Raw genomic sequence first — 18,565 nt, forward strand, 5'->3', positions numbered from 1 at the left:
GGTAGCACCCATCATGACCATGTGCCCTGTATCCAAAGGCACCTAATTTCACAATTTTTAGTTTTAGTAAGGTCTGAATTCACTGCCTTCACTTTGCAAGGGAATTGTCCCAACCCATAGATTTACAGAAAATATTTTGATCAAGGATGGCCCTTTTCTTCATGAAAATTCCATGGTACCGGTGACTCTCAAGTCACCTCTGGAGGCATGTTCCACATCCAGTAGTCAACCGTGCACACAGATCAAATGAGGGACAAACGTCTTGTCCATAAGGAGCAACAACTTCACACATTTTGATGGAAATAGAACATTAACTGGACAGGACTTACAGCCTTCAGGAGCCATGTCTCTTGTGTGGAAATAATTCATGATGTGCCTGTGTGGCATCTGGACCCTTTATATCAATGCCAAGATCTCCATGAACAGCAAGTTTTTGCTTTCAATTGCTATTCGGATGGAGTCAGACCATGGAAATAATAGAATGTGTGCCACTGTGACTTACCTGGGAAGCATCCGCCATGCTTATACTGTGCTGGTGTTTAAAATGCGAAAGCTATTTGAAGGATAAGGAGTAATATAAAAGAAAAAATAACAATATTGATTAAAATGCAGTAAAGCAACAACTCTTTCTGAGTGCTGCAGCTTGCTTTAAATGAAAAGGTGAGGGATGGCTGCTGGCTGCACTGAAACACACTCCAAAAGCAGAGAATTGCCTCACTCTAGACATTTCTGAGTCTGTCTCCTCAGCAGGCACCACCTTCAAGAAAACAATTTGGACCCAGTGAAAAGAGACTGAAATATGGCAGTGATCATGTGCAATGCTGACGCTTGCACAGTTTTCAAACATTGAAATATTGTATGGAAACTGGGCAATGTCTCTCCAAGGGTAGCTTGTACAGCTGATGCATGGTGATTTTCACATTCTCAGAACAAAGAACAAAGAACAATACAGCACAGGAACAGGCCCTTCGGCCTTCAAACCTCTACCGGTGATGAAACCACCCGTGGCCGAAACCCTCAGAACTTCCTAGTGCTGTACCTCTCTATACCCCTTTATCGAGATGTCTTTTGAATGCCTCCCCTGACAACGTGTTCCAGCACTCGCCGCCTTCTGTGTAAAACATCTGCCTCGCACATCTCCTCTAAACTTTGCCCCACAGACCTGGGGCGGGATTCTCCGACCCCCCCGCCGGGTCGGAGAATCGCCGGGGGCTGGCGTGAATCCCGCCCCCGCCGGTTGCCGAATTCTCCGGCACCAGATATTCGGCGGGGGCGGGAATCGCGACGCGCCGGTTGGCGGCCCGTGATGGGCCGAAGTCCCGCCGCTATCAACCCATGCCAGCCGGCGTTGATTGAACCACCCTTGGGATGACAGGACACGGCGGCGCGGGTGGGCTCCGGGGTCCTGGGGGGGCGCGGGGCGATCTGGCCCCGGGGGTGCCCCCATGGTGACCTGGCCCGCGATTGGGGCCCACCGATCCGCAGGCGGGCCTTTACCGTGGGGGCACTCTTTTCCTTCTTCCTTTGCCATGGTCTCCAGTTTGTGGTATTATCAGGTATTGCAGTACCCGAGAGGCTGAAGACCATTGGTTAAACCTAAGAGTTTACCATTGGCTGTTTTGTATGTAGCTCCGCCCTGGCATGCGGGGTATAAGAACCGGTGCCGTCCCAGCAGACCTCATTCTGTACCAAAGCTGCTGGGGAACAGTTCTAGTCTATGAAAGCCTTCAGTTATGTTATTACCTCGTTTTAATAGTAATTGATCATGCATCACAGTTCAAAATGAAGACTGTTGTAGCTGCAAGAACGAATCAGAGATAGCACACATCGAATTTGTACAACCATGGTGGAGGCGGAAGAAACCCCCTCCACTGCGCATGCGCGGGGATGCCGTGAGCGGCCACTGATGCTCCCGCGCATGCGCCGCCCGGCAAAGTCAGTTTCGCGCCAGCTGGCGGGGCACCAAAGGCCTTTCCCGCCAGCTGGCGGGGCGGAAATCAGTCCGGCGCGGGCCTAGCCCCTCAAGGTGAGGGCTCGGCCACTCAAGATGCGGAGACTTCCGCACCTTTGGGGCGGCGCGATGCCGGACTGATTTGCGCCGTTTCTGGCGCCAGTTGGCGGACATCGCGCCGATATCGGAGAATCCCGCCCCTTGAACCTATTCCCCCTAGTGACTGACCCTCCACCCTGGTAAAGAGTGCCTGCCCATCCACTCTATCCATGCCTTTCATAATCTTGTAGACCTCTATCAGGTCGCCCCTCGACCTCCGTCGTTCTAATGAAAATAGTCTGAGTCTATTCAGCCTCTCCACATGGCTAACACCCTCCAGACCAGGTAACATCCTGGTAAACCTCCTCTGCACCATCTCCAAAGCCTCCACATCCATCTGGTAGTGTGGTGACTAGAATTGTGCGCAATATTCCAATTGCGGCCTTATACATTGAACACTGTACTCCGAGTGTGGCCTAAATAAGGTTCTATACAGCTGCAACATGTCTTGCCAGTTTTTATACTCGATGCCCCATCCAATGAAGGCAAGCATTCCGTATGCTTTCTTGACTACCTTGTCCATTTATGTTGCCACTTTCAAAGATCTGTGGACCTGTGCACCCAGATCTCTCTGACTTTCTATATTACTAAGAGTTTTGCCATTTACTGTATATTTCCCCTCTATGTTAGACCTACCAAAATGCATTTACTCACTTTTGTTCGGATTAAACTCCATTTACCATTTCTCGGCCCAACCCTCCAGCCTATCTATGTCCTGCTGTATCCTCTGACAATCCTCAACATAATCTCACACTCCGCCAACCTTGGAGTCATCTGCGAACTTACTAATCAGACCAGCTACATTTTCCTTCAAATCGTTTATGCATACTACAAACAACAGAGGCCCCAGCACCGATCTCTGTGGAATACCACTGGTCACAACCTTCCATTCAGAAAAACACTCTTCTACTGCTACCCTCTGCCTTCAGTGACCGAGCCAGTTCTGTATCCATCTTGCCACCTCACCTCTGATCCCGTTTGACTTCACCTTTTGTACCAGTCAGCCCTGAGGCACCTTGTCAAAGGCTTTACTGAAGTCCATGTAAACAACATCCACTGCCCTCCCCATATCAATCATCTTTGTAACCTCCTCAAAAACCTCGATCACGTTAGAGAGGCATGACCTCCCTTTCAGAAAACCATGCTGTCTATCGCTAATGAGTCCATTTGTTTCCAAATGGGTATAAATCTTGTCCCCGAGACTTCTCTCTAATAATTTACCTAGTACCAACGTGAGACTCACTGGCCTAGTTTCCTGGATTATCCCTGCTACCTTTCCTAAAAAGCGGCTATTAGCTATTCTCCAGTCCTCTGGGACCTCACCTGTAGATAATGAGGATACAAAGATGTCAGTCAAGGCCCAACAATTTCCTCCCTTGCTTCCCTCAGTATTCTGGGGTAACTCCCATCAGGCCCAGGAGACCTATCTACCTTAATGTCTTTTAAAACACCCAATATCTCCTCCTTTTTGATGCCAACATGACCCAGCCTATCGACACACCCTACCCAAGAATCATCTTCCACAAAGTCCTTTTCTTTGGTGAACACTGATGCAAAATACTCATTTAGTACCTTGCCAATTTCCTCTGGCTCAATACATAGATTCCCCTACTTGCCAAGAACTTTTCATTTTTTAAAATATAAATTTAGAGTACCCAATTCAGTTTTTCCAATTAAGGGGCAATTTTGCACGTTCAATTCATCTACCTTGCACATCTTTGGGTTGTGGAGGCAAAACCCACGCAAACACAGGGAGAACCAAGAACTTTTCATGACCACTCCTCGCCCAACTAATTTCCAGCTTTAGTACCTTCCTACTTTCTTTATACTCCTCAAGAGTTTCGACTGTCCCCACCCTTCTAGACCACACAGACGCCTCCTTTTTTTTTTGACAAGGTTCACAATATCCCTCGTTATCCAAAGCTCCCTAAACTTCCCATACTTATCCTTCGTTCTCTCAGGAACATGACATTCCTGAATATCAACTGTCGCTTGAAAGGGTCCCACATGTCCGATGTTGATTTACCGTCCAACAGCCACACCCATTCCAAATTCTTCGATTCCTGTCTAATGTTATCGTAATTTGCCTTTCCCCAGTTTAGCATCTTAGCCCAAGGGTTACCGTCATCCCTATCCAAAAGTAGTCACTACTACCAAAAGGTTCCCCTACTGAAACCTCAACCACCTATTCAGGTTCATTCCCCAATACCAGATCTCGTACTGCCCCTTCCCAAGTTGGACTATCTACATATTGCATCAAGAAGCCTTCCTGGATACACCTTATAAACTCTGTCCCATCCAAAAGCCCCTAGCACTAAGTGAGTCCCAATCAATATAGGGGATGTTAAAATGCCCTACCACAAAAACCCTGATACTTTTTCACCTATCCAAAATCTCTCTACCAATCTGTTCCTCTATCTCTCGCAGGCAGTTCGGGGGCCTGTAATAAACCCCCAACATTGTGATTGCCCCCTTCCTGTTCCTGAGCTCTACCCAGATTGCATCATTGTATGAGCCCTCTGAAGTGTTCACTCGTAGTATGGCTATAATATTTTCCTTAACCAGTAATGCTACTCCCTCATCCCTTTTACATCCCCTCTATCTCTCCTGAAGCATCTATATCCTCCAATGTTCAGCTCTCAATCCTGCCCTTCCTTTAACCACGTTTTTGTGATAGCCACAACATCATAGTTCCAAGTACTAATCAGTGCTCTAAGTTCATTTGCCTTACCTGCTACACTTCTGGTGTTGAAACAAATACACTTCAGACCACTGCGTTTGAGCAGACAGGGTGATGTTGTTCTCTTATATTTGTTCTCCATTTCCCCTTCAGTTATTCCACCTTCTAAGCTAACACTCTGGTTCCCACACCCCTGCCATACTGATTTAAATCCTCCTGAGTGACTGGCAAACCTCCCAGCCAGGATATTGGTGCCCCTCCAGTTTAGATGCAACCCGTACTTCTCGTACAGGTCCCACCTGCCCCGGAAGAGATCCCAATGGTCCAGAAATCTGAAATTCTCCCTCCTACACCACCAGTTTACCCACATATTTAGCTGCAGTATCCTCCAATTTCTAGTGGCACGTGGCACAAGGAGTAATCCGGTGATTACAACCCTAGAGGTCCTGCTTTTTAGTTTACTGCCTAACTCCCTGAACTCCATCTGCTGGACCTCATTGCTCTTCCTGTCTGTGTCGTTGGTACCTATGTGTACTGCGACCTCTGGCTGTTCACCCTCGCCCTTCAGAATGCTTTCTGCCCATTCAGAGACATCCTGGACCCTGGCACCAGGGAGGCAACATACCATCCTGGAGTCTCTTTCACATCCACAGAAGCTCCGATCTGTAGCCCTAACTATAGAGTCCCCTATAACTATTGCTCTTGTGCTCCTTGTTCCACTCTGCTTGACAACAGTGTCAGCCGTGGTGCCACTGCTCTGGCTGCTGCTGCTGTTATCCCCTGATGGGCCATCTCCCCCAACAGTGTCCAAAATGGTATACTTGTTAGAGAGGGGGATGACCACAGGGGATTCCTTCACTGACTGCCTGCCCCTTCTTGTGGTCACCTATCTATCTGCCTGCACCTTGTGTGTCACCACATTGCTAAAACTGCTGTCTATGATACTTTCAATCTTCATGCTCCTAAGTGCATTTACCTGCTGCTCCAACCTATCCATGTGGTCTGTGAGGAGCTGCAATTGGGTGCGCTTGCTGCAGATGTAGTCGGCCGAGACACTGGAAGCGTCACGGATCTCCCACATCTCACAAGTGCAGCACTTAACCCCACTGTCCGAAAAGAAAATGTATTAAACTGTTACCTTCACGCATCGCTGCAGATACCCGAGGTAGGCTTTATATTACTTACCTTCCCAGGATGCCCTCTGGATCTCTCCCTGCAGATTCAGTTACAGAAAACAAAAAAAAGGAAGAAAAAAAACCACCTCCTCCCACTCCGCCCCAAATTACCACACTTCTCCAAATTACCAACATTCAATCCGCACTCTCAGCTCGAATTGTGTGTCAAGGTAATCTTCAAAAGGTTTCTTCCAGAAAACGTATTCAACTGGGAAGATGAAACTGAGATCTGAGTTCCTTTTAACCGTGTTTTAATGACCATAGGGTCATCCCAAATCAGGCACTGTGCAAGTCCTATTGAAGAGGAGTTAAACGTTTGTAGTTTTATTCATAACCTCAGTTTCATGGCAGGCTAATGAGTGTTCAGAATAGATTAAGTCAATGTGTCATCATTCCAATGCTGGTTTCAAAAAGTTTAACAATAGATTTTAAAGAAAAATAACTTATTTTATGAGTTGTGGTGTGGTTTAATGCACATAAGTGAGTACTGAAGGTACAAATCCATTACTTTTATAGAAGTGAAAAGCCAGTTCTGAATATTACTGACTCAATTTATTTTATAATTTCAGTCAGTTTATTCAATTAACTGTTTTATGGTTCAAACTTCCTACCACCTCCTGTTGATGGAACATACCATAACTGGGAGAATGGAAAGCTAACTTTAAAGTATAAATTGCCACCACTTCCATTTCATGTTTGTTGATTCCTGAGGACAAGAAAATCATTATTCATTTTAGGCTTCCAAACTAGCTCATATGACATACAACCCACAGCACACAAGCAAGCCATTCGACCCAATTGGTCTATGCTTCATCGTATTATTATTTATCTAATTTCTATGATGTATTATGTATTTCATATCTGTGTAGCATTTGAATGGTAATCATATTTTGCGATTCAATATGAAAAAATCTAACTGGTACAATTCTGTAACCATGCCACAATTAGAAAAACAAACAGGAAGAGAAAAGTTCACAACCATGTCCATTCTGAACCACTGTGGAGTCTTGCACTTTAGTACAAATGACAGAGATGAAGTACTTACAAATCTTCTCAGCCAGGAGAACCAGGGAATGATCCTACTTGATCTGTCCTGAGGTCCCCACTATCACGGATGCTTGTCTTCAGTCAGTTCATTTATTGCACCTGATGTCAAGTAATGTCTGGATGCATTGGGGACAGAAAAAGGTATGAATCCTGACAGCATACCAGTGTAATACTAAAGATCTCTGTTACTGAACTCGTCCAACCCTTATGCTATTCCAATACAGAACAGGTTGAAATCCAGGAGCTCTCAACTTAACTGCATTGTGTGAACATTTTCACCAGCCAGGCTTTAGCAGTTTGTGGTATTATCAGGTATTGCAGTACCCGAGAGGCTGAAGACCATTGGTTAAACCTAAGAGTTTACCATGGCTGTTTTGTATGTAGCTCCGCCCTGACATGCGGGGTATAAGAACCGGTGCCGTCCCAGCAGACCTCATTCTGTACCGAAGCTGCTGGGGAACAGTTCTAGTCTATGAAAGCCTTCAGTTATGTTATTACCTCGTTTTAATAGTAATTGATCGTGCATCACAGTTCAAAATGAAGACTGTTGTAGCTGCAAGAACGAATCAGAGATAGCACACATCGAATTTGTACAACATAGTGAGAGAGGTTTAATTTACAAGAAGCTGCTTAAACAGGGTACAATGGTGGACTCCACAAAAACCTGCGAAACGATTCGATGATTTAATTGCATAACACAGGACATTACACCAGCTTTCAAACATGGATCCAAGTGATTCCTCGAATAATTTTGCATGCTTTCTCAGAAGAGATTGAAGATCGTTCATAGAATCAACAAGATGGTTAATGGTGGCCCAGGTTAGCTTAATCTTCCTTAACCAAGGTCCCCCAAACAATGCTGGAAAGTTTCCTTGAAGAATGTGAAGAGGCAACTCCACTTTCTGATTATTAACTTCCACAGTCACCTTGATCGAGCACTTCAGCGGGACAACGTCCTCACTATATGTCCTCAAGACCACATCAAAAGGTTGTATTAGCAGATATTTCAATTTCTGATGGTATATCAATTCAGGTATAAGTGATACTGCAGTGCCCGTATCCACTTTCATAATTTCTTTCAATTTTTCCAATTAAGGGGCAATTTAGTGTGGCCAATCCACCTACCCTGCACATCTTTGGCTTGTGAGGGTGAGACCCAAGCAGACACGGGGAGAATGTGCAAACTCCACACGGACAGTGACCCGGGGCCGGGATCGAACCTGGGTCCTCGGCGTCATGAGGCAGTAGTGCTAACCACTGCACCACCATGCTGCCCAGACTTCCATCTTAATAATGCTCCCATTTAATTTTTGATGGACCCAAAATCGTTGCTGATCTCCTTGTACGACGAGAACGCCGACTTTACACCCCTTAGGCTGACTTAACACTTTGGTACTCAATAAGTCTTCGGTTGGATCACTTAACTGGTAACCCGACCCTGCAGACTTTGCAGTATTTTTCATGGTACACTTATTTTGTGCTGATGAAGGTTGGCATGACCAACATGCCTTCGCAATGTGACCAACTTTACCCCATTTTTTTCATTTATTCTCCTTGCTCCAACAATCTCCAGCCATGTGTCCCACTTGGTTGCCGGGATCATATGGTAGGCTCTGGCTGGACCTGCTTCTCACAGACTCCATCTTCTGGACTTTAGCTCAAAGTCCAACCAGTGAAGCTTCTCTCGAAGCAAGTTCCAATGAAGTTGTGATTTCTTTTGCAGATTCTAGGTTTAATGAACATTCAGTCAACAATTACCTTTGGGTGGCTTCATTCCTGAGGTCACAAACTAATTGGTCGCGAAATGTATCATCCAAAGTCTGGCCAAATTTGTTGTACTTTGCTAGCTTTCACAGTGATGCAACAAATTGTGAAATGTTTCCCCTTCCTCCTGTGCACGACGATAAAAGCTAATTATTTGAGCGATTAATAGTGGACAGGGAATGAAATGCTCATTGCAAGACTGTCATTAACACATCATATAACTTGTCTCCAGTTTAGCTGGATGCAATAAATTCTGTCATAATAAGAACGTTTTCCTCTCAACTGAGCTGAGAAAAGTCTCAGTATGCACATCTACTGGTGTCTGATTGGCTTTAAGGAACGACTGGAACATTTCTTCATCAACTTTCCAGGTCTTCTCCTTCTCATCAAATGCATTCATGGCCCGTTTTCTTCCCGCCATTTTTGATTTCAGCTCCCCGATCTGTGCTACTCAGCCTTCAGCTTGTATTCACTGCTGTTTATTTATCTCTGTTTAATGCAGACAAACCTGCAGCATACAAGCAGAATAACTGTTTCTGTGCCTGGCTATCGATTCCCAGGTCGTGGCTTTCAGAGTTGGCTGCCCAATAGGTTCGCGTTGCCATGCTCCATTTCAATAATCTTAATAGCTCCACCCACTACAATGGTAAGTTTATGGAAAATTTTGATCCTCCAGTAATTTGCAATAGTCTGATAGTTTTTTCCTGAAAATCCTTTTACTTGTGCAATGAATAGATGCTTTTGGAGAATTGTATTCGAAGTATTGGGCAATTTAAGGGTTAAAAGCCTGGGGCTGTAGTGTGTCTGGCTGCAGTTATGATTTTTTTTAAAAAAGGAATTCTGTTTTACAGGGCCTGAGTGCTTTGAGCAGTCAAAAGGCGAAATTGACCAAGAGGAATGTGTTTTCAGTCTGGGCTAATGCACTGTGGTTCGACGAAGGACAGTCCCTGTGGAGTTAATGTGATTTCAGTCCCTGGATAGTTAATTTGTTTTTAAGCTTGGGGAGAGCTGCTGGGTGGAGCTAAGAGGTTCAGGGAAAGATTTTTGACAAAGGTTTTGAGGCAAATAATGGAAAGAGCAGTAAGGTGGAGTTGGGGTAAAAGATCAAGTTGGATCTTACTGAATGGTGGGACATGGGGCAGCACTGTAGCAAAGTGGGTAGCATTGTTGCTTGACAGCTCCAGGGTCCCAGGTCCCAGGTTCGATTCCTGGCTGGGTCACTGTCTGTGTGGAGTCTGCACGTTCTCCCTGTTTCTGCGTGGGTTTCCTCCAGGTGCTCCGGTTTCCTCCCACAAGTCCTGAAAGACTTGCAGTAAGGTAATTTGGACATTCTGAATTCTCCCTCTGTGTACCCGAAAAGGCGCCGGAGTGTGGCAACTCGGGGCTTTTCACAGTAACTTCACTGCAGTGTTAATGTAAGCTTTCTTGTGACAAAAAAGATTATTAAAGAATATTAAACATTAAATGTGAGTGGTGACACTGTGAGTGCTGCTTGGCTAAAGAAAATACTTTCCAGTTGGGTGAAACAGGGAGCTCAAGGGCTAAGTTGTAAAGGGTAAGTAGCAATTAAACTTAATTTCAGGGTAATTTCAATCAGAATTAGTTCTTCAATCTAGTAGCTAGAGGATAGTGGAGGCAGGTACTCTCGCAATATTTCTGCATCTGGACGAGCGATTAAATTGCCAAGGCATAGTAGGCTATGGACCAAGTGCTGGTAAATGGTATTAGCATAGCTTGGTATTTGGTGGTCGGCAGAAGAATGATGGGCCAAAGGGCCTCTTTCTGTGCTCCATGACTCTATGTCAAAAGGCCAAATTTCCAGCTTCTGCTCCTATTTGTGTTCTTAAAGGATTGATTGTGTTTTATAATGCCTCATTAACTTGTACACAGCAAACATTTACAGTACATACAAGCCCGTTAATGCAAATGATATTGTGCATGTTAACATATCAAACCACGTTCTCCCTCAGTGGTCCACTGAGTGGCTTCCCATACAAGGCACTGTCCCACCCAGTCTGTGTAAAATTAATTAGATTCAGTGGCCTCATTATAACTGAATTAGGGGAAAGGGATATTGGACAACGTATCCAGTTCTGATCACTATCTGGTAACCCAGCAGAAAGCCCACGCGAGGTGTCATCAAATCAGGAAAGGATTGAGCGTAATTGTAATTCCCATCCCCATAAACAGATAGCCTGCTGGGACTCACTGTCAATGTTGACACCTGAATAGTGGCCATTTTGGAAGAAGTACCACAGGTGCCCAGCGCTTAAAAGAGCAATATGGCAGTGAAGAAAAAATACCTTTATATGGAGATGTGAGAGTGAGGTCAAAATCAAGACAGCATGAGATTATGTTATGAGGAACGTTAGTTAGGCCTACAAAATTCCAGGGTAGAATTTGGGTTTCCGCTTTGGGTGCAATCCACGATCTGAGCGTAAATTATTCCCAAAACTGTGCTGATTTTGAGAAGTGTTTTTCTTTCCCAACTTCCCCTCAAACTCATATCATTCAATGGAAAAACAGCCATGAGCCAGTACAATCAGGCAACATGTTAGAATCTTTTTTTTAAAAATGTTTATGCTGTACAAATTCTCCTTGTTATAAAGGTGTGTTCACTTGGGCATAAAATTATAGAATCATAGAATTTACAGTGCAGAAGGAGACCATTCGGCCCATCGAGTCTGCACCGGCTCTTGGACAGAGCACCCGACTTAAGCCCACGCCTCCAACCTATCCCCATAACCCAGTAACCCCACCTAACCTTTTTGGACACTATGGGTAATTTATCATGGCCAATTCACTGAACCTGTACATCTTGGGACTGTGGGAGGAAACCGGAGGACCCGGAAGAAACCCACGCAGACACGGGAAGAACGTGCAGACTCCACACAGACAGTGACTCAAGCCGGGAATCGAACCTTGGACCCTGGAGCTGTGTTGCAACTGTGCTAACCACTGTGCTACGTGCTGCATGTTTGACTAACATAGCGGAAGGGGCAAATCACAAAAATACATATTTTAGTCAGCGAGTCCAGGCCATTGCTGTGATTAACTGATTATAAGTAACTGAAAATTACTTTTTTAAAAATTCCAATTAAGGGGCAATTTAGCATGACCAATCCGCCTACCCTGCACATCTTTGGGTTGTGGGGGTTGGAGCCATGCAGACACGGGTAGAGAGTACAAACTCCACATGGACAGTAACCTGGGGCCGGGAGTGAACCTGGGTCCTCGGCACTGTGAGGCAGCAATGCTAACCAAAAATTACTTAAAAAAATTATACAGAATCATTTGCTCGTTCGACTGGTGTATAGCAATCACATTTCTCAACAGATTGAAACAGTATGGGCAGGAATTTCCAGCATCCCAGGCACATGTTTCTCGGTGGTGGGCAGGAGCGTGCCGTTTGCTGGTGGCAGGATTCTATGTTATTCTAACCATTGAAGCCATCCCACGCAGTCAGGAAACCCGCAGGCAGGGATACATTGCTGGCGGGACCAGAGAATACCACCGGCAACGTCCGGGTCGGAGAATTGCGGTCTATATTTAAAAGCTTTTTTAAAATGCCTATTCGTGTCCTTGCAGCCAAGAGATCCAGTTCAATCTTTAGAACCACCTCAAATGCCGGTAAATAAGTGCAATTGGTGGAAATTCTTAATGGTGATTAATTAGCTCAGCTGACAAAGACAGGTTTGAGGGTGGGGCCTGCTTCATGCAATGCTTTTTTAAACTAGCGCTCAAGTGTATGGAAACTGTCTTTGCACTGAAAGTAATTTGTGGTTAAAATTCCTCAATCTTTTTAACTGCATGGTTCATGGAGGCAGGTAACCATTTAAATCATCAAAAGCCTCCACTGAAATGTGATTTTGGGAGGCTATGAGCATGAAACCTGGCGTGTGCAGAGTGTCGTGTGAGAGTACCTTTAAGAAATGGATGTTTAAGCAATGTACCTTTAAGAAATGGAGCTGATCATATTACTGAAGTGATGTCAGAGGGTGGGGGGAGCTGAGTTCACTTCTGCTTTTGGTTTCAGTTTGAGGAAAAAGTTGGGAGTGTGTGTGTTTTGTTGAGAGCTGCAGGAAGAAACAGAGCTGGTCTGTTGATGTCTGCAAATCCAAAGACTATAAATATATTGAATGTAACCTCATGTCTGTTTTTGAAGGTTTGAAGTCTTTTGGATGTTTAAAGGAACAGTTTGAAGGATTATTTAGTGTTGTAGTCTTTTGGTGTTATCTTTTAAGTAATGGGTGTTAAGATATTCAATGTTTGTTTTTTAAAGTTAAATTGAGTTCATAGAATAAACATTGTTTTGTTTTAAAAACCATTTGCCCATAATTGCTGTATCACTCCTGAAGAGTACGCCGTGTGCTTCCCGCACCACAATCTATTACAAGTTGTGGGTCGGTTGAACTCCATGAAACACTTTGGGGTTCTGTAAACCCAGACACATACAATAGTAAACTATGTAAGGACTGGTCTGAACTTGAAGGATTAGTTTGGAAAAGAGGGTGAAGGTATTCCTTTGGATGTGGTGCTGGGTCACCTTTGGGAGATGTAAGGCACTTTTTTGAGGAGGTAGGTGCCCTTTGTGAGTGGTAAGGCACCCTAGGTGATTGTTAAAAGTAGACATGATTGCACATAAACTTGTTGGAACTGTTAAAGGACTGTTAAAACTTATTGAGACTGTTAATACTGTCAAGGGATTTAACTCTGCTGGGCTATAAAATTTAAAATAAGTGTGGAGTTAAAAAACAATCAGTGCTTGATATTTTATTCTGCCCGTTGACATGAGCCTTTCTTTATTCATTCAAAGTGGTCTTCGCTGGCTAGACCAGCATTTGTTGCCCATCCCTAATTTCCTTTGAGAAGGTGATGATGAGTTATCTTCTTGAATCTCTGCAGTCCATGTGTTATAGGTAAACCCACTATGCTATTAGGGAGGGAGTTCCAGGATTTTTACCTCGCAACAGGGAAAGTATGGTGAGATATTTCCAAATCAGGATGGTGAGTGACTTGGAGGGCAACCTCCAGGTGGTGGTGTTCCCAGGTATTGGCTGCCCCTGTCCTTCTAGGTGGTACTGGTCGTCTGCCTGGAAGGAGCTGCCTAAGGAGCCTTAATGAGTTCCTGAAGTGTGTCTTGTAGATGGTACACTCTGCTGCTAATGTGCGTGCATGTTGGAGGGAGTGAATGCTTGTGGAGGGAGAGCCAATCAAGTCGGCCGCTTTGTCTGGGATAGTGCTGTGCCAATCGGCACCGGAGCAATGTCGCCAATTAATAATGATGCTCTTTAGAGTTGCCAGATATCAAATGATACCACCACAAGGCTTTACCGGATATCAATCAAAGGACCACACAACCAGTTAGTCAGTTCAAGTTCAAAGATGGTTTATTTACACACAAGGATTACTTTGACATGCAACACAAAACACTACAAGTTAAACTACACCTAACAACTACAATAACCTATACTTAACTTCAGGGCAACTGGCTCTATGCAGATGGACAAGGCCTTTGTCCGAATCTTGCATGGCTGGAAGAAGTGGCTCTGTTTCTCCTGGGCTCATCCGTCTGGTAGCGATCGTTGGCCTTGAACTTGTCTGTCTGGTCGTTATGCTGCACTTGGGTTGGCATAGGCCGGATCCAAGAGAGACCAAGCACCTGGCTGTGTCTCTTCTTATCCCTCTGGGGTTTTGCGCTCCTTGGGGCGGTCCTTAACTTGGACCCAATAATTCGACAGGCTTCAATCACTGCCTTCGCTTTTGGCCAATAAAGGGGCAGGTGCCTTGATGGCTGGGCGTGTCATTGACCTTGGCTGTTTGGGTTCCCTAAGTAAAGGGAGTGGCACCGATCAGTCTGTGGCTGTATCGGTTTCTTGAGTGCAGTCTTATTGTTCTGGGGAAATGGGCCATTAGAATGCAAATGAGCGGGGGTTTTGATCGTGTCTTGCTATCTGGGTTGGAAATACACACACAATCTCTGAGTCTGTCTGAGTCCTGGGTTGGCCATAATTCCCATGGTCCTTTGCAGGTGGCCATCTGAGATGGCTACATCCCGTCCTCTTGATCCTGAACACACTGGATCACACTGTTGATCCCTTATCCATCCCTGGTGTTCCGGTTACCCTTGGTCAAGGACAGGTTCTACACTACTCTGTCCTATGTTTTTGGAGCATTTACCTAACATTTTTACTAACACATCATACATTCATAATTTTTAACGGGTCACTATAAAACATTTCACTGTTCCGCACAATTGAAGATCTAACTAACACTATCTAAGCTACTCTCATGCTACTGGCAAATATCAAAAAGAACTTATGTACAATACAAGATTTCAAAACAGCAGCATCACATTTCTACTTAATCTATCAAAGTTACAAAGGTATACGGCCCTCATTTTTATCAGCGATTACAGTGTTTGTTGAGTTGGGTGAATTCCAAATAAGGGGGCTGGGAGTGTATATGTCGGGGAGCGGGAGGCTCTTTTTCGCCATTTGTGGAGTCTAAGTCTCTGGATGACACTGCAGATTATTGCAATTACCAGAAGGGCCACTCCTGTGTATGAAAGGGGGTACCATTTGGCAATGCTTTCGCACCAAGTGGGAGTTTCAGTGTTTATGTCTATGTGTGGCGTGGTGTCCGGGCTAGGGGTGTCATGTTGTGTGGTGGTGTTCAGGACTGGTGTGTGTGGTACAGAGGCTTGTAACGTTCGCAGTTGTAGGAGATCAGCGATGATCACAAGGTACGTCATCAGTCCTCTCTTCATCTTGTCTTCTGTCTTCCGTTTTCCGTATATTCCTGGGGGTGCAAGCATAATATCTGTTATTATCTTCGGTTAATATCTCGTTTATTTGTCTTTCTCTCCTGAACTTCAATTACCCATTAGAATCGGCACCATGTGTGACGCCCTCATTTTATTTTTGTAATAACATTTTGAGAGACAAGAAATGAAATGAAATGAAAATCTCTTATTGTCACAAGTAGGCTTCAAATGAAGTTACTGTGAAAAGCCCCGAGTCACCACATTCCGGCGCCTGTTCGGGGAGGCTGGTACGGGAATTGAACTGTGCTGCTGGCCTGCCTTGGTCTGCGACATTACCAAAAAAAAATTTCTTTGTAAGTGCAGAGACTCTCGCAGCTGGTGGTCGATGGGGGAGTGGACGGACAATTTCTCCATCCAGTGCTTCCTTTACTGCAACCAGTGATGGCTGATGCTCATCTTAACTGGCCGAATTTTAGGGCGGCCAGTTTTATAGAGTTTCGTCGTCCCAGGGTCCAGAGGTAGTTCTCGTGTTGCAGCATATGTGGCAACCATGTGGGTCAAACGTGTAAATAGTAGGTGGGGAACTAGCAGAGGGTCGAGGAATGTATAGGGATGTGTGTATAGACTGTGGCAAAGGGCATTCTTTAAACCACAATAAAAGAGCAGAGAAGGTTACAGAGGGCCATAGATAAGCTGCAGAGCTGGGCTGAGAGGTGGCAAATGGAGTTTAATGTAGAGAAGTGTGAGGTGATTCACTTTGGAAGGAATAACAGGAATGCGGAATATTTGGCTAATGGTAAAATTCTTGGAAGTGTGGATGAGCAGAGGGATCTAGGTGTCCATGTACATAGATCCCTGAAAGTTGCCACCCAGGTTGATAGTGTTGTGAAGAAGGCCTATGGTGTGTTGGCCTTTATTGGTAGAGGGATTGAGTTCCGGAGTCATGAGGTCATGTTGCAGCTGTACAAAACTCTGGTACGGCCGCATTTGGAGTATTGCGTACAGTTCTGGTCACCTCATTATAGGAAGGACGTGGAAGCTTTGGAACGGGTGCAGAGGAGATTTACCAGGATGTTGCCTGGTATGGAGGGAAAACCTTATGAGGAAAGGCTGATGGACTTGAGGTTGTTTTCGTTAGAGAGAAGAAGGTTAAGAGGAGACTTAATAGCGGCATACAAAATGATCAGAGGGTTAGATAGGATGGACAGTGAGAGCCTTCTCCCGCGGATGGAAATGGCTAGCATGAGGGGACATAGCCTTAAACTGAGGGGTAATAGATATAGGACAGAGGTCAAAGCTGGGTTCTTTACTCAAAGAGTGGTGAGGCTGTGGAATGCCCTACCTGCAACAGTAGTGAACTCGCCAACATTGAGGGCATTTAAAAGTTTATTGGATAAGCATATGGATGATAATGGCATAGTGTAGGTTAGATGGCTTTTGTTTTTTGACTTCCCATGTCGGTGCAACATTGTGGGCCGAAGGGCCTGTACTGCGCTGTATCGTTCTATGTTCTATGTTCTAAGGGAAAACTAAGACTTGCCAAAGACAGTGATAAGTGTAAAGAATCATTCCAGAGTACTCAAAGTGACGGGAACATGAGGTGCGTGTGGGCCGCGGCAGGGCAAGAATGGGTGGAATCCCCGGGTAGGGCGGTGATCAGTGCCGTTGCTCCTCTACCCAAGCTTAATTGACCGGATGCATTTGGCGTCCTCAGGCAGGGTGGGGATTAGTGCCGTTATTCCCTACCTGGGTGACTTAAATGAGCAGAAAGAATTTGTAACACATTTGAGATCTAACAATTGTTCCTTTAACGGCCATTGGTCAGTAAATGGCGCCGGAAGAGTAACTATGACTGCAGCAAGAAATTGGGTGTCAGGCCGACATTAATTAAAACCACGTAACAAGAAGAAAGAAAGAAGGAAAATAAAAAGGCGGGCAGACTTCATCAGAAAGTAGGACACCATAATTCTTATGCGGCATCTTTTTCTCATCATCTGGACACCTCAGGGTTCTGTATCAAAAAGTGTTGGAAAAGGATTACCATAACCAGGGTCAGAATCAGAATCATCACCATCTCCCCATTGCCAGACTCGTCTTTGCCGTTTTTGTGCCGTGGCCGTGTGGGCCGTCGTAGGATCCGAATCGTCATGTCTTACCAGTCTACAGGAGTTGTCGCGGTGCCAAAAAGGGGTTCGTTTGGCATGAGGCATAGTGGCGGTGGCAGTGAAGGGCAAGTTACTGTTGTCGGGCGGTGGTGGTGGCTCTTGCTGTGGCTGTGGAAGGGGGTATAGGGGGCCATACATGTGTTGGTCATGGCACCAGGGACTGGAGTGACTGGGGCTGGGGAGGTTGTACCAGTGGTCAGTGATCGTGGTCAATTCGGGGAGGCTGGTGCTGTCGTCGGAGTCAAGGTCAAGGTGGAAGGTCGTACCTGTGGGCGGAGACAAGGCCGGGTCTGTGGGCGTGGATGTGCTGTCAGAGCTAGGGGAGCGTTGGACTTGGTTGTCGATGGGCGGGGTGGAATCATCTGCGATTGCTACGGAGATGTGGTGGGAGTGGCTACATTGGGTTCCATAGACTTTGAGCTGGTTAATGTGGATCAAACCAGTTTTACCATTGGGGTATGTTATCTTGTACACAGAGGGGTTTACTTTGTCCAAAATGGAGTAGGGCTCTGCAAATTTTGGGGGAGAGGAAAGAACTGGGATTGTAAAGGGAAACCATCACATGCTGACCGACTGTGTACTCTACGGGGTGGACAGCTTTGTCAAAGCAGGCTTTACTCTGCTTCCTTCTAGCGCCGAGTCAGACAGCTGCAGCGAGCTGTGCTACTTTAATATTGTCTGTGACTTGTTGGACCGCTTTTTCATGGGTGAGGGTGGTGACTGTGGGGCTTGCCAAATGGAGACCTAATAAATATTCGATTCCCTTCATGGGAAGTCTGGTCATGAGAGTGTGGGGGGTGAAACCTGTGGAACTGGAAACGGTGTTCCGAATAAACATCAGGGCAAATGGGAGGACTGTGTCCCATGTGGTATTATTCTGTTTTACCATCTTTCTAATGGTCGCTTTTAAAGTGCGAT

The sequence above is a fragment of the Scyliorhinus torazame genome, chromosome 7 (genome assembly GCF_047496885.1).
Source record: "Scyliorhinus torazame isolate Kashiwa2021f chromosome 7, sScyTor2.1, whole genome shotgun sequence".
Classification (NCBI taxonomy): domain Eukaryota; kingdom Metazoa; phylum Chordata; class Chondrichthyes; order Carcharhiniformes; family Scyliorhinidae; genus Scyliorhinus; species Scyliorhinus torazame.